The following is a 15707-nucleotide window of genomic DNA, read 5'->3' on the forward strand; positions in this document are numbered from 1 at the left end:
TTTCAAGTCAGCAGTAGCGAGGCTCAAAAGGTTGTAGAGTAAGTTTCTCCAACACAAAATTGAGATCCCAAGCAGGAGTAGGAGCTCCGTGGGGGTCTTATATTCTTTGCCCCTCTAAGAAATTGCTTGAACAAAGGATGCGAAAACAATGGTGGGTCACAATCATAGTGAGCTGAAATTGCTGCAGCATGAATCTTAATGGAAGAGAAAGACAAACCTTTGTCCAATAACTCAGTAAGATATTGAAGAGCCACACTCAGATTTGGCTCCGAAATCTCCAAATTGTTTGCTGCACTCCAAAATAAAAATCTCTTCCATTTTTCTGCATACACTTCCCTTGTACTAGGTCTCCTGGCTTCCATAATCACATTTAAAACTTGTTGAGGAAGTTGAGACCTGCTGTCTTTCAAAATAGAATATGCCAGGCTGTTAGATGAAGAGAGTGAAGCTTGACATTGAGCAGGTGACCGTCTCTCTGAGACAACAGGTGTGGAATCAAGGGTAAAGGCCATGGAGGCTTCTTTACCAGACTCCTCAGTAATGGGTACCAGTGCTGCCGAGGCCAATCTGGAGCTATTAAAATCATCCTTGGCTTGTCTTGTCTGATCTTTAGAAGCACCTTTTGAAGAAGAGGCAGAGGTGGAAAGCATACACATGAAGATTTTTCCAACTGAAAGAAAGAGCATCCACTTTCCAAGCTGTGTGATGAAACCTCTTTGTGCAAAACTTTGGCAGCTGGTGGTTTAGTGGAGAAGCGAACAGATCTATGTCTGGAGTTCCCCAGGACACTGTCAACGTTTGAAATACATGAAGATCCAGTTTCCACTCGTGGGGATCCATGATTTGTCTGCTTAACACATCTGCTAAGGAGTTCTGTGCTCCGGCAGAAACCTTGCCTGAAGAGTTAGTTGCAAGCTGAGCAGTCTCCCATAAAATCATTGCTTGCCTGCACAATGGGTAAGAATGTGTTGCCCCTTGTTTGTTGATGTACCACATGACAGTTGTGTTGTCTGTTAGAATCAACACCTGCCCTGGAAGAAGTAACTCCTTGAAAGCCATTAATGCAAACTGGACTGCTAACATCTCCTTCATGTTGATATGTAGATGCTGTAGTCTGGCAGGCCACTTGTCTTGTAGCCACTTTCCATTTAGATGAGCTCCCCAAGCAATGTCTGAGGCATCTGTCGTTAGAATCTGACTCGCCTCTGGCTGGGTCACAGAGAGTCCCTTGTTTAGGTGACATTCCTGAGCCCACCACAAAAATTCCTTTTGAATGCAAGGTATTATTTGAATGACAGTGTCCAAATCCTGGCAGTGCTGTGTCCATACATTTTGAGATACCATTGTAGCTTCCTCATATGCAGTTTGGCATTGGGAAGCACCAGAATACAAGATGCCATGAACCCTAAGGCTTGAAGGACTGTCCTTGCAGTCAGCCGGACTGAAGAGATAGTTGATGGAAGTAACTGGAAAGATTCTTTTGTTTGTCCGGGGTTAAAAGGCCATCTGGGCTGCTGTATTCAGTCTCACACCCAGAAAGCACATGTCTTGAGAGGGTACTAGACTGGACTTTATTTCGTTCACAGAATACCCTAGGCATCTTAGCACTGCTATGACATATTCCAAATGCTGTAGAAGGTCTTCCTTTTCTTGAGCCAGAATCAGGCAATCGTCCAAGTAAGGATAGATTTGAATTCCTTTTAGCCTGAAGAAAGCTATCACTGGAGCCAGAACCTTTGTGAATACTCTGGGCGCAGTAGATAAGCCAAAGGGCAATGCAGAGAACTGATAATGAGAATTTCCAGCTAGATACTTTCTGCAACTTAGTCTTATAGGCACATGAAGGTAAGCTTCCTTGAGATCTAAAGTTACCATCCAGTGATCTTTGCCCAGCAGAGGTAAAAGCTGTTGTAACGTCAACATTTTGAACTTGGGAATGTCCAGATAAGTGTTGAGGATAGATAAATCCAAAATTGGTCTCCACGTGTTCCCCTTCACTAGGAACAGGCGAGAATAAAATCCTAGGCCTTTCTGGCACAGGAACTGAATGGCCCCTATTTGGAGTAACAGAGAAATTTGCTTGTGAGCCTCTTGTCTTTGTAGAGGAGGAATGTCTGGCATGCCTTTGAAAGGAGGCAAGGTATGGAAATAAAACCTGTAACCGTGGTGAATGATATCCAGAACCCATCTGTCTTGGGTAATTAAATCCCAATTTTCTTTGAAAAGAGACAGTCTTCCTCCCAACGGTGCTGCCAGGCGAGAATGAACTGGCAGCTGAAAAGGCAGGTCATTGGGTCTGCTGGACTGACCCCTGCCTTCACCAGAAGTCTGAGCAGGGGAACTCCTGTCCTAGGCCTAAAAGAACCCTGAGCTCTGCCCCTACCACGTCTAGACCTACCCCTAGACTGGGAATCATAAGCAGGATAAGTCCATCCCTTAGCAGGCCAATTTCTACTAAACTTGGAGGCTGCACCTGCAAAAATCTTTAACAGTTTGCATAGACTTAGCCTTGTCCTCCATTTTCTTCAAAACTGCTTCTACAGGAACCAAACAACACATCAGACTGCAAAGGAGCATCCAAATCCGTGTCTTAACATGCTCAGCTAAATTCTGATCTCTCAACCAGGCGTGCCTACGAAGAACAGAACCAGTGGCAGCCACCCTGGAGGCCTGCACAGCATCAAAACCACATTGCAAGGAATGTTTACCCACCTGTTCAGACACATGAACTAAATCCTGCAACTCTTTACACTCAATACCTTCCGCCAAAGCATCCACCTTAGATTTCAACTGTGAAAGAAGATAATTCTGATATTTCAACATGTGAAACTGACAATTCAACGCCTCATGGCTAAAGTGGAAGAAGTATACACTTTCTTGCCCCATCTATCCAAAGCCCTTGCCTCTTTATCAGGAGGGACAGGATTTTTAACAACTGAGGCCTTCACACCTTTAGGCCCCTGAGAGACAGTTTCGGGTCTGCCCTAGGACTCTTAAAAGATACTTATGAGCTTCAGGCACCCTATAATACCTATCCGGTTTAACTGGGGCAGGAGGCAAAGAATCAGGATTCAGGGAAGCCTCTGCAAAAACATCTTCCACCACATTCAAAACAGGGGGTATAGCTAAAGGCCTATGCTGGGGTAAAACAAGAATTCCTATGCCTTTTCCTGGAGTCAGAGAAATCTTGACCTTCCCATTTAAAATGCTCCCTCATGGAATGCAGAGTCTCTGAAAATGAAAAATCCTCAGGAGGAGAAGCTGAAGGAGTAGAATCATCCACATCAGAATCAGAATAAGGAGGGAACTCCTGCAAGTCTTCACCCGAAGACTCAGAAGCCTCCGAGCATTGCTCAAAACTCTCAAACTCAGGTTCCACCCTAGGCCTCTTATCAGGAGGGGGCATAGAACCCCTTATCATAGTAATCAAATCCTCTGCCATTTTAAGCATATGTTTCTTAGGCAAAGACCCTGAAGCACTAGGAGAAACCCCCACTGAAGCAAAACTTGGCCTGCCCTCAAAGAAGCCTTGGAAACAGAAGGGAGGCTCTAACCACCTTAGGAAGAGAGGGAAGAACAGCCACCTGAAGCCCCTCAGCCTGGCCTACTTCCTGAGAGGAAACATCCTGTAACAGTAAAGTCTCTCCTGAGACTCCAAAGACACACCTGGCAAAACCTCCGGCTCCACTGAGCCCTCTAAAGAACCGGCGTCTGGGACTGTCGGTTCTTCCACCTAAACTTTGCTGTTTTGTCCTTGCGTTTTTGGCCGGAGCATCCGGCGGCATTTTATAGTTACAACGCTTCCCAAACACTAACCTGGCACAGTCTAACCTTCTCTTAATAGTGCGTTTGTTAAATCTAGCACAAGAGCGGCATCCAACAACGTCGTGCTCAGGCCCTAAACAAGGTATACACAAAGTATGGTAATCCCTATGAGGTATCTGTTTCCCACAAGAAATACAGTTATTCACTTTTTCTGACATCCGGTTAATTACTGTGGCAAGAAAAACCAAAATATTCTCCAACTTTGATTCGGTCTGAAACTCTGACTTCAGAAACTTTCAGAACGCCAACCTGCACTCGCAAAATTGCTTCTGCATCGGACCATGCGGCAAAAAAGACTGGGGATATGGCGTCGGTCATGCGCATTAGTACCCTGGCGTACTGGCGTCAGTCTAATGCGCCCTGACCCTTTGGTATTACTGGACAGCGGACTACCCAATAGTTAGGACTGCAGCAATGTGGAATGAAGAACATCTGTGGTGTTGTCTGTTTTTATTAGAAGTTGTCCTGGAAAGAGTAGGGACCTGAAAGCTGTCAGAGCATTCTGCACAGCTAGCATCTCTTTTTGGTTGATTTGCAGATTAATTTGACTTGGGCTCCAGTGACCCTGAATGCATTTGCCGTCCATGTGTGCCCCCCCAGGCAAAGTCTGATGCATCTGTGGTTACGGTCTGGGCAGCATGGGGTTGAGTAAAGGACAGTCCCTTGTTGTGGTTGCATGCTTCTGCCTACCAAAGGAACTCTGTCCTTAGACAGGGTATGATAGGAATGACTGTTTCCAGGTCCTGAGAATGTTGGCACCAAGGAAGCTTTAAGTACCAGTGAAGTTTCCTCATATGCAGTCTTGCATATGGAATTAGCAGTATACATGAGGCCATGAACCCTAGGGCCTGCAGTATTTTTCTTGCGGATAACTGGGTTCTGGTGGCCATTTGCTTGAAGTAGGCTGTCAAGATAGACTTGTTTTTCTGAAGTGAGGAATGCCATCTGGGATGCTGTGTCCAAGCTTGCTCCCAGGAATACAATCTTTTGACTGGGTATCAGTTTTGATTTATTTTCGCTGATGGTGTACCCCAAGGAGGTGAGAAGGTTTTTCACAAATGTCAGGTGCTGCAATAGCAATTCCGGACTGTCTGTCTGAATCAGGCAGTCGTCCAAGTATGGTTAAATTTGGATAGTTCTCTGCCTGCAGTATGCAATGGCTGGAGCCAGGCATTATGAATACTCTGGGCACAGTGGATAAGCCAAAGGGAAGTGCAGAGAACTCATAATGCATAGAGCCGGCCCTGAAATGTAGATACTTCCTGCACGACTCCCTTATGGGGATGTGCAGATAGGCTTCTTTTAAGTCTAGGGTGACTAACCGAGCATCCTTGGCTAGCATAGGTAGAAGCTGTTGCAGGGTAAGCATTGTGAATTTTGTTAACACCAGGAAGGTGTTGAGAATTGAAAGATCCAGGATTGGGTGCCAAGAGCCCTCTTTTCTGGGTACCAGGAAGAGTCTGGAGTAGAAACCTTGACCTATCTGTTCTGCTGGAACTGGCTGAATAGCTCTGATGGAGAGCAGGGAAAGAACTTGACTTTGAGCCTCTTCCCACTGGTTTGGAGGAAGGTCTGAGAACCCTCTTGGGGTTGGCAGTGAGTGGAAGTAAAATTTCGACCCCTGGGATACAATGTTGAGGACCCATCGGTCTTGAGTGATGGACATCCAGTTTTTTGCATGAAGGCCAAGTTTTCCTCCTACGGGCGCAAGCAATTGGGCAGGGCTGGGGAGTGGAGTAAAGAAGTAATTGTGAGTTTTTTCCATAAGGCTTACCACTCCCTGCTTTGGAGTTAAGGGCACTCCACTGCTTAGATCTCTGCATACCCTGAGACTGCAGTCTGGGTGGTCTGTTGCCCCTGGTCTGGTTGAGAAGGCCTGGAGGGGGCTGGAAAGGACCAGTGTTTGGAAGGGCAATGCCTACTGAATCTAGGGGGTTGCACTTGTAAGAATTCTGTAACAGTCTGCATAGACTTAGCTTTTTCTTCCATCTTTTTAAGAACCTCTTCTGCTTTAGTGCCAAACAAACTGTCCTTGTTCAAAGGAGCGTCTAGTAACTTTGATTTTACATGGTCTGGCAAGGTCTGCTTCTTCAACCAAGCATGTCTTCTCAGTACAGAGCCAGTGACTGCTGCCTGGAAAGATGCTTCTAGGGCATCAAAGCCACACTGCAAAGTATGCTTGCTGACTTGGCTTGCAGAGAGCATAAGCTCTTGTAATTCTTTATTTTCTGCACAGTCTGTAAAGGTTGCCACTTTATATTTAATAAGTTCCATAATGTGTTGCTGGTACTTCAGCATGTGAAACTGACAATTCAATGCCCTAATACCCAAGAGTTGAAGAGGAACATACCTTCTTCCCCATCTGTGCAAAGCTCTAGAATCCCTGTCCAAAGGGGTGGGATTCTTGGCTGTAGTTGCCTTGATACCTTTAGGCCCCTGGGAAATGATCTCTGGGTCAGCAGCAGGATTCTTGAAAAGAAATCTGTGTCAAGTACTCTGTAGTACCTGTCTGGTTTCCTAGGGGCAGGGGGTAAAGTGTCAGGAGTAAGACTGGATTCCATAAAAACATCAACATCATCCAGGACAGGGAGTATTGCTAAAGGCCTGTGCCGAGGCAACTCTAGAAATTCTGAGAGTCTCTTTTTGGACTAAGGATAGTCTTGGCATTCCCAGTGGAAATGCTCTCAAAGTATGCAAGGTTTCATAAAAAAAAAAACCCTCTGGAGGGGAAGCATAGGGAATGGATTCCTCTGCATCTGAATCCTCATATGCAGATAAGGGCATGTCTTCATAATCAGAAACTTCAGTCATCAGACTCCTGGTCCATAGAAGCTGTAGGGGACTGGTTTCTTTCTCTTAGCAGGGGAAGGCTGACTTCCGCTAATCAGCGTAATAAGGTCTTCTGCCATTCTAAGCATTTGTCTTTGTGGCACTCTGGGCCTAAGAAACTCGGTAGTTTTAGATAAAAAAAATTAAGTCATCAGTTGAGTGAAGAACTGCCTCAGAAGCCGGTACCTGTACAGCGGCTCTGGACCCATCCAAGGTAGAGACATCCACAGTTTCCATAGTTGAAGAACAGTCTTGCAGCATACCAGACTCCAAATGGGTCTCGGCAGAAGCCTGCAAATCCACTGAAGCGGGCATCAGGGGCTGCGAAAGCGCTTCACTGAGTACCGGCGGACTGGCGATTAGCTTAATGGAAGCGTCGTCAGCAGCTTTGGACCTATATGGTCTTTCTCTGTCTTTAGCCCTATGTTTTTTTAGAATATCGGAAGTCAGATGGCTTACCAAAGCCATTTCAGAATACGGAGACCGAGAGTGAAAGAATTTAGCGACAAAGAGAGCCCGACGACGAATGGTTCGGGCGTTAAAACAAGGCACAAAACCGACAGAGAAGTACTTCGTGGTCTGGGCCTAAACAGGTGACACAGTACGAATGAAAATCTCTGTGAGGTATTTGCTTTCACAGGCAAGACAATTGTTAACTTTTTCGGACATCGGTTAGAGCAAGCAAAAAGGATCCCCAATGGGGTACTTAGCTTTAGAAAACTTCAGGATTATTCAATACGTAATGAAAATTCAGGTAGCGGCTGACCAGCACTTGCTTCTGCTTTGGGCTCCTCAGCAAGAAAGACTGATGTAATGGTGTCTGCTGCCTGTTTTTATACCCCTGACGACCTGACATCAGTCCTGGAGCAACAGCATCCGATGCAGAAATACTAAGTCTCTGGTATTCGGGCCGACTGAGGGCTACCTGCAGGCAGATAACCCAAGTGTGATGACTGCAACAGTGAAACACGAAGAACATCTTCACACAATCTATCTGCTTTTTTGGGGCAGCAGGCTGACATCAGGAAAACTGCTGGCAGTGACATACAGCTGAGGCTACTGCGGCAGTGATCAATATAATGAACAGCAGACATTCTCAATACACCAAAGTACCTAAACAAATGAGAAGATGCAGAAAGTTAATTAAAAGAATCATCACTCTTCCTTCAAAACGTTCAGCAACTGAATTAATAAACACACAAAATTAAACCTTCAGACACCATCTTCTCTACAGTTCACCTTCAGGCACTATCTTCTCTTCCCCTTTGCCAGATTCATAATCACCCTCAGTGTTACCAGCTTTATGATGGCGCAAATATTGCTTTTGTCTAACACACTGAATACTTAAAGATATTAGCAAAACATAATTAATATCCAAGAATGCTTCAGCAAACTTTATGACGTCCAATTTAAAAGACAACAAATTTATGCCGTAAACTAGCTTCTGAAACCCTACTAGGAAACCTACAGCCATCACACAGGGAAGAGAAAATTGCCTGGGATTATTGAGCATACTCCGAGATCTCAAAAATCCCATGTTTTACTCATGCCTCAAAGGTTCTGTAACAGCAGAGCGCTTTGTTGTGAATACCAGCAGGTTTTCATACATATCAAAAGCCTTTTTCTTACATTCCATTTTTTTTTTTTTTGGAGGCTCAGACATCATAATAATAGCATAAATCAACCATAAACCAAAGAAGAATACACGTGGACCAAATTGAAAGCAGTTGTTGAAAGCCACCTTCATAAATACTCTGAACTGTCACCTTTGTTAATAATCTAGTATCAGCCAAAAGGCTAAGAACAGCCTGTAACACACATAACACAACCTTAAACAGAGTTAACCTGGTATATTCTTTTCATATATTCCAATATAGGTGAAAAAATGAATTACTTTGACAGCCAATTTACAGCAAATCTACTCTCTCTAGGAAACAGAAACGCATAATGGAATGATAATTAAGTTCTCAGAAACATACTGTCAAGAATTTTCATCAGCACCTTTCACAAATACAGTATGTCATGCACAGTAAATGGGTATATACAGGCAACTGATGTAAGCTTTAAACAGCATGCAACAATTTCTACTTTAATCCATCCATCCATAAACCCTTTTTCTCATTTGCACATGGGGTCGGGGTGTCACTTGAACAGTGACTAGCATCTCGAGGCAAGGTTTACACCACTGGGTGACTAACCTTTCTGTGGTAGTTCATACTACTCACTCACACTCTCAACTACAGCCTATTTAGTGTGTCCAGTCCACCTATTGCATGTCTTTGGAATGTGGGAGAAAACCAGAGCACCCGGAGAAAATCCATGGGACTGCAGGGAGGACATGCAAATCGAACCGGAGAACCTCTTGCTGTGAGGCGACAACGCTAACAGCTGCACCACTGCAGCCACCAATTTCTATTTAAATACTGTAAAAAAAAAATCAACATAACAGGTTTTCTTTAAATATGTCGAATAAGCCAGCTGGAAATGCTCACCCTCAGTTTTGACTTGAAAATCTAAGTCCTCCACCTTGCATTTTGGTTGATGGCCACAGCCATCTGGGCAAATGAATGGAAAAAAACTAAAAACGATGGAACCAATTGCCCAAACAGTCCGACCAACAAACAAAAAAAGGGCAAAGGTAGAAAAAGAGGCTCGACACCTTTGTAGCACGTACCACTCTTTTATTCCACAAAAAACTCACAAAACTCCAAAACACATTAACGCTTTTCCAAAACACCCTGCGTTTTCGTTTCGAATGACTTCTTCAGATGAACAACAGAATGCATATCTACAACACACCCATCCTTATATATCATTTAAATTAATTATCTGAAAATAATCAATAAAACAATTAGATAATTTAATTTGACAAATACTTCCACAAAATAACATACAATACATAAACCTTGACATATAAGAAAAACACACTATAAAATCCATACAACCATCTTACTCCTAACCTTGTCCTTAAAAGCAAATCCAGCCTAGACTTAGAATAAAGAGGAAGGTGGTAATGTTTAGAGAAGGTATACAAACAATTGCTGAGACATCCTCTCTTCTCAACAAATAATAAAAAATAAACAACTGCAAATATCGCAAAATATCCAATTTATTTCCCTTTCCTTTGGGGGGGGCATAAAAATAAAAGGCAAATGATGAATAGTTTGATTTAACACACAGAACTAGAATTTTTAGGCATAAAGGAAGGATTAGTAAGTAAAGATATACTATCTTATGAAAATCAGGAAAGGCTCCACTGCCATGAGGGCCTGTAATTCAGAAAATCAAAGGCAGAGGCCAGGTTCTCGTCGACAAACTCCTCAGTAGTGGGGGTATGTTGGTTGTCGGCCAATCGGTGCTATCAAAATCATGGTTGGCTTTTGTTGTCTGGCCCTTCAAAAGTACCTTGGGAAGAAAGGCAGAGGTGGAAAGGCATATACATGCAGATTGTTCCAACTGAATGATAGAGCCCCACCTCCAAGCTGTGTGATGAAACATTTTGCTTGTTGATGTACCACATGACAGTAGTGTTGTACAGTAAACAAATTCTGGAGCCCAAAGGCCATAAGGTTCTGAATGCAACATATTATCTGAATGACACAGTGTGTGAATACATTTTTGTGATACCACTACTGAAGCTTCCTCATATGCTCATATGCAATGGAATGCAGAATACAAGATGCCATGAACCCCAAGGCTTTACTTACTGCTTTTGCTGCAGTCAGCAGTCAGCCTGAGAGACATTTGATGGAAATAAAGAGAAAGGTTTCTTTTTTTGTCCCGAGTCAAAAAGGCCATCTTGGAAGCTGTGTTCTAGTCTCACACCCAGAAAGCACATGTCCTGAGAGGTACTAGACTGGACTTTGTTTCGCTCTCCTGCAACTGGGCTGGATAGGAACATGAAGGTAAGCCTCTTTGAGATCCAGAGAGTAACCATCCAGTGATCTTTTTCCCAACAGTAAGATAGTTGTTGTTGTAAAGTCAGCATCTGAACTTTGGAATGTCCAGGTAAGTGTTGAGGAATTTATAATGTCCAACACCCATTTGTCCTGGGTGAAAAAAAAAATGCCTGCTTGAAAAGAGCCAACTTTCCTCCCTCCAGGCTGCATCTGCAAGAAGAAGGCAGTGGAAATTGCAGGTCATTGGGCCTGTGGCTTAAAGGACTGGCTGCCCTGCCTCACAGCAGACAGGCAGGGTGAGCACTTGATCTCGCCTCGAAGGTACTCTGAGCTCCTCTGCTACCACGCCTGTGGTCTCTCCCTCTGACTGAGAGAATACAGAAGAAGGTCCACCCCACCCTAGGCCAATTCAATTAAACTTTTGGAGGTTGTACCTGCAAAAAAAAAATCTTTAAACAGTCTGCATAGACTGCCTTGTCTTCATTTTTTCTTTAAGACTGACTCCACAGGAGGACAAACAAAACTTCAGACTGCATAGACTTAACTCAGCACAATTCTGATCCTTAAAACCCCACCAGCCTGCTACGAATAACTGAAACCCGCCACCCTCCTAGAAGAAGCCTGTAAAGCATCACACCACAAAGAAAGCTTACTTACCTAAACAGAAACATGCACTAAATCCTATCTCCTGCTTACACTATGCCTCTTGCCAAACACTTCATGAATCTGAAGCTATCTTAGCTGAGAATTCTGATACTTCAACATTCAAAACTGGCAGACCAAAGCTCCAATATCTAAGTGCCCAAGTAAGAACCTTTATACCCCCTTTATCCCAATAATCCAAAGCTTATCCTTCCTCCCGCAGAGGAACCCTTAGGCCCATCTAACACCCTTATATTTTAACCTTTAGTTCTTATTCGCCCTGCCCCTCCACTACAGATATTTGTACTCAGGTTCCCTGTAATAGTAACCCGCAGAGGCTGGGGCTGGAGCAAGGAAAGAAAGGTACGGAAGCAAACGAAACAACTGAAACCAAAACAAAACAGGAGGTAGCTAAGTGTTGTGGTTGTGGAACTAAAACAAGAACTCTAAGTCTTCAGACTCCCTGAGTAATCCTGTCTTAAATTAATCCTCCCTCCCATGCAAATTGCAGAATTGAAAAAAATCCTTCTTGGAAATGAGAAGGGGAGGGGTAGCCTGCATCAGAATCCAATCAGAATAAGGAGGAAATCTTGAATGTCTTCAGCAGAAGACTCTGTATCATCTGAGGCCTGCTCCAATTTTTTTCCAACTCTGGCTCCACTCTGGTCTTATATCCAGGAGTAGGCGCAAGCTCCTACTAAACAAAATAATCTGCCATTTTAAGCATGTGCTTTTGTAAAGCATCAAAGAAGAACCAGAACTGACACCAGAGGAAGGCAAGACAGACCTGCCTTTAGAAGGAGCCAGGAGCCCTTACAGCAGATGCCCTCAACCCCTAGGCATAGAAGGGAGAATAGTAAAGTGAGAGGAGAGGCCCAGCCTGACCTGCCTCCTGAGAGGCCAGGCATCATGTAAAATCAAAGTTTCCCTGGGACAACACAAAAACTTCAGCCGGATCCACCTGTTCAGCTGTAGAATCATCCTGGCGCCTTCTTTTTTGCTTTGCTTCTTAGTAGCTATAGAAGTATCCGGCGGCATATTATATATTACACATTGCCAAAGACTAACCTAGAAGCAATCTAACCTCCGTTTTATTCGTTTATAATTAACTACATAAACCTATCACAAAACCGACACCCGACGCGTCAGTCCCAACCCCAGGAATACAAAGCGAGTGGTAATCCCTATGCTGCATCTGTTTCCACAAGAAAATACAATTATTCACTTTTTCTGACATCCGTAAGTAACTGAGGCACCTACATTTTAATATATTTAATATTGTTATACAATAAATATACCTTTAAAATACATATTAAAATACTTTATAGAATAGTCATAGACTTTTGATGTTTGTGGCTAATAGCACCATCTAGTGTGTAAATCTAATATTACACAAGATGGAATACAAAAAAGTAATACAATTTATAAAAGTGGTTTAGAATACACACACAAATTCATAAGAGACAATAAACCTTTTACAAAACTAATTCAGACCATATAAATAACTAAAGTTTTGCTGCTCTCATCTTTAGCACTGGGACAAGGGAAACTGTATCGTTCAGACCTGGAGGTTTGTTAGCTTCCAAAAATAATTGCCACAATAATTCTTTGTATTCTATAGAGGTTTCCCATAGGCCACCCCTTATGCCCTTTTCCACCACTTCTAAGACAAAGAAGCTAAAATTTGCTTCCTGGCTGCATTTTTTATGTCTATAAAGTGCATTATTAGTGCATTTCATCCTAATTTCATAATTATGCTCATATATTCTATTTTTCAATTTCCTTTCTGATTTACCCACATAAAATGCATCACAGTGGTCGCACAACCCTACATACACTATCCCACTAGTTTCACAATTCGCGAAATATTTACTCTGAATCAGAAAGTCCCTACTATTAATATAGTCTCCCTTGTACAAATATATGAGCACTGAGAACATCGTCCACACTTAAAAGTTCCTACTTTTCCTTCTCTAACTGAATTCATTCCATTTTTACCCTCCAGAATAGTCTAAGTTCTTCCCCCTTCGATAGGTACATTTTAGGGGGAGAACAAATATACTTTCAAGGTCCGAGATTTCTCTAAATCTGTTCCATTCATCCTCTAAGATTTTTCTTATCTTTACAGCTTCCCCACTAAAATCTACTACAAAATTACTTTCCCCTTCATACTTATCTATTTTTGCTTTTTCCTTATTCCATCTTGTTCTATCTCCCAAAATGGGTTTAAATTTATCCTGCCTTCCAATACTAACCTCCTTCTCTATTGTCTCTATAAGTTTGATAGGATATCCTCTATCTCTGAACATTTCATGCAACATCATACACTCATCATTAAAATCTGATTCTCTTGATGTCATTCTGCTTCCCCTTACATATTGTCCCTTGACAATACCTTTTTTCTGATAAGGGTGAGCACTATTGTAAGCTAAATAGGAGTTCGAAAAGGTTTCCTTTCTATAAATTTTTGAGAAGAAACCGTGGTCACACTTTCCTATAGAAATGTCCAGATAATTTAAAATATTCTTATCGCACTAATAGGTGAAGGCCAAAAAAATCAGTTGATTCTGAAATATGTTTATAAAAAGCAGAAAATTCATCCTCTGATGCTAACCATAAGAAACGCATGTCGTCCAAATAACGCCTATAAAATTTCCAACAGTGTGTATATTCAGAATTAATAATGTATCTATCCTCCCAGGTGGACAGGATAATATTGGTGTATGTGGGGGCACATCTCGCCCCCATAGCAACCCCCTGGATTTGCTTAAAGAACTCACCTTCATAGTGGATGTAATTATTACTTAAAACCAAATCCATTAATGTTAAAATAAGATAAAAATCGTTGTTACTAAATTTTCCATATTTTACCAATGCTTCTTCGAACCATTTCATTCCTTCTCCGTATGGTATTGAAGAAAATAAATCCACTATATCAATCGTAATAAAAGTGATATTCTTATCATAAACTTCTTGTGTTAAATTCTGTAACAGGTCCCAAGAATCCTTGACTACACCATGCCCTTCCATGGATAGATCCTTTAATTTAACATCTAACCATCTGGCCAAGGGTGCTGTGACTGAACCCTCTGAGGCTACTATGGGTCTCATTGGGGGATTTTCAACATTCTTATGCACCTTTGGCACTCCAAACATTGTAGGAACTTTAGGTTTTTCTACATGGAGGTATTTAAAAGTTTGTAAATCAATGGAGCCTTCTAACAATAGGTAATTTAGGACCAAATATATATTTTTATTTCCTATGTTGATTTCATTAAGCGATGCCCTAGCATACCTCTCCGAATTTTCAAGTAAATCCATCATTTTAGCTTCATAAATAATTTGGTCCATAATAACAGTACCACCCTCTTTATCTGGTTTAATAACTCTTATTGACGAATCACACCTTATATCTCTTAATAAATTGTTCTCTTCCCTTGTAAGGTTGTATGTAATTTTGTTCTTGGAAAGTTCGCCCCTTTCCATACGAGCCTCAACATTTTTTTATTGTGGGTGTAGGGGGGGATTGTACGTGCTCCTTTTCCTTAACACCTCTGTTTTGGGACCATTAATATTCTGTCCTTGAAATACGAGCTCAAAATTATTCTTTCTTAAAAATAATTTTAGGTCTATTAATACCTTACTTATATCTGCTTTCCTATTTGGTACAAATTTAAGTCCTTTGGAAAAAAGTGAAAAATAAACTTCACTGAGCTCTTTATTACTATAGTTAAATATATTATAGTTTTTATACTTACATAAATGTCCTTCAACTACTATTAAATCATGAGTATATTCTGTTTCAGTTGTATTCTGGTCCAACCTTACCACTGTTGGAAGTCCTTGTTGTTGCTGTTGCCCCTCCCCCCCATATTGGTAGTTTTTTGATAATTGTTTTTGATTCTTTCCGATCGCCTTAAAGGGGGGTACTCAGAATAATCATTAATATTGCCAATTTCCTCCCTTGTTTCATGTGTCTCCCTTCTCAGGGGCTCATTTTGACCCCAACCATTCTCATACCCATAATTGTTCTTATAAGAATATTCTCTAGGTTTTGGGTAGCTAACCTTATCTTTATATTCTTTAATATCCCTTTCTAATTTTCTACTTTTCCTTTCATAAGCATTTCTAATACTATTTTCAATTCTATTTAATGTATCATAATATTTCCTTTGGCTTTCCTCTATGGAAAATAACAAGTCCTCGGTTATTTTAGAATTAATTCCTTCAATTCTACTATATAGACATTCCATTTCCCTCTCATTTTCTTTTATAACAGCTTTCAGTATTTCAAACCCACAGTTGTCAAAAATACCTATTAATTCATGATGGAACTCACTCCCCCTCCTTCACTTTGTTAGGGTATTTGCAAACTCTTAAGCCTTTTGGCACTATATTTAGCCTCAAACATTCCCTCAGATATGCATTCTCCATTTCTATGTTATTGTACTTAAACATTTCATCCAGCATTTTAACATTATAGTCATAAGTTAAATTGACATTACCCTCCAC

At 41.8% G+C, this 15707-nt stretch overlaps 1 protein-coding gene across 2 annotated transcripts in view; it reads right to left on the reverse strand.

The window, feature by feature from the left end:
• Nucleotides 1–15707, reverse strand: part of EPS15L1 (epidermal growth factor receptor pathway substrate 15 like 1) — a 3892050-nt gene that overhangs the window by 2200053 nt on the left and 1676290 nt on the right. The gene's annotated exons all lie outside the window — the stretch shown is intronic.

Source organism: Protopterus annectens, chromosome 13.part0 (assembly GCF_019279795.1).
Source record: "Protopterus annectens isolate FY-2018-M chromosome 13.part0, PAN1.0, whole genome shotgun sequence".
Taxonomy (NCBI): Eukaryota; Metazoa; Chordata; order Ceratodontiformes; family Protopteridae; genus Protopterus; species Protopterus annectens.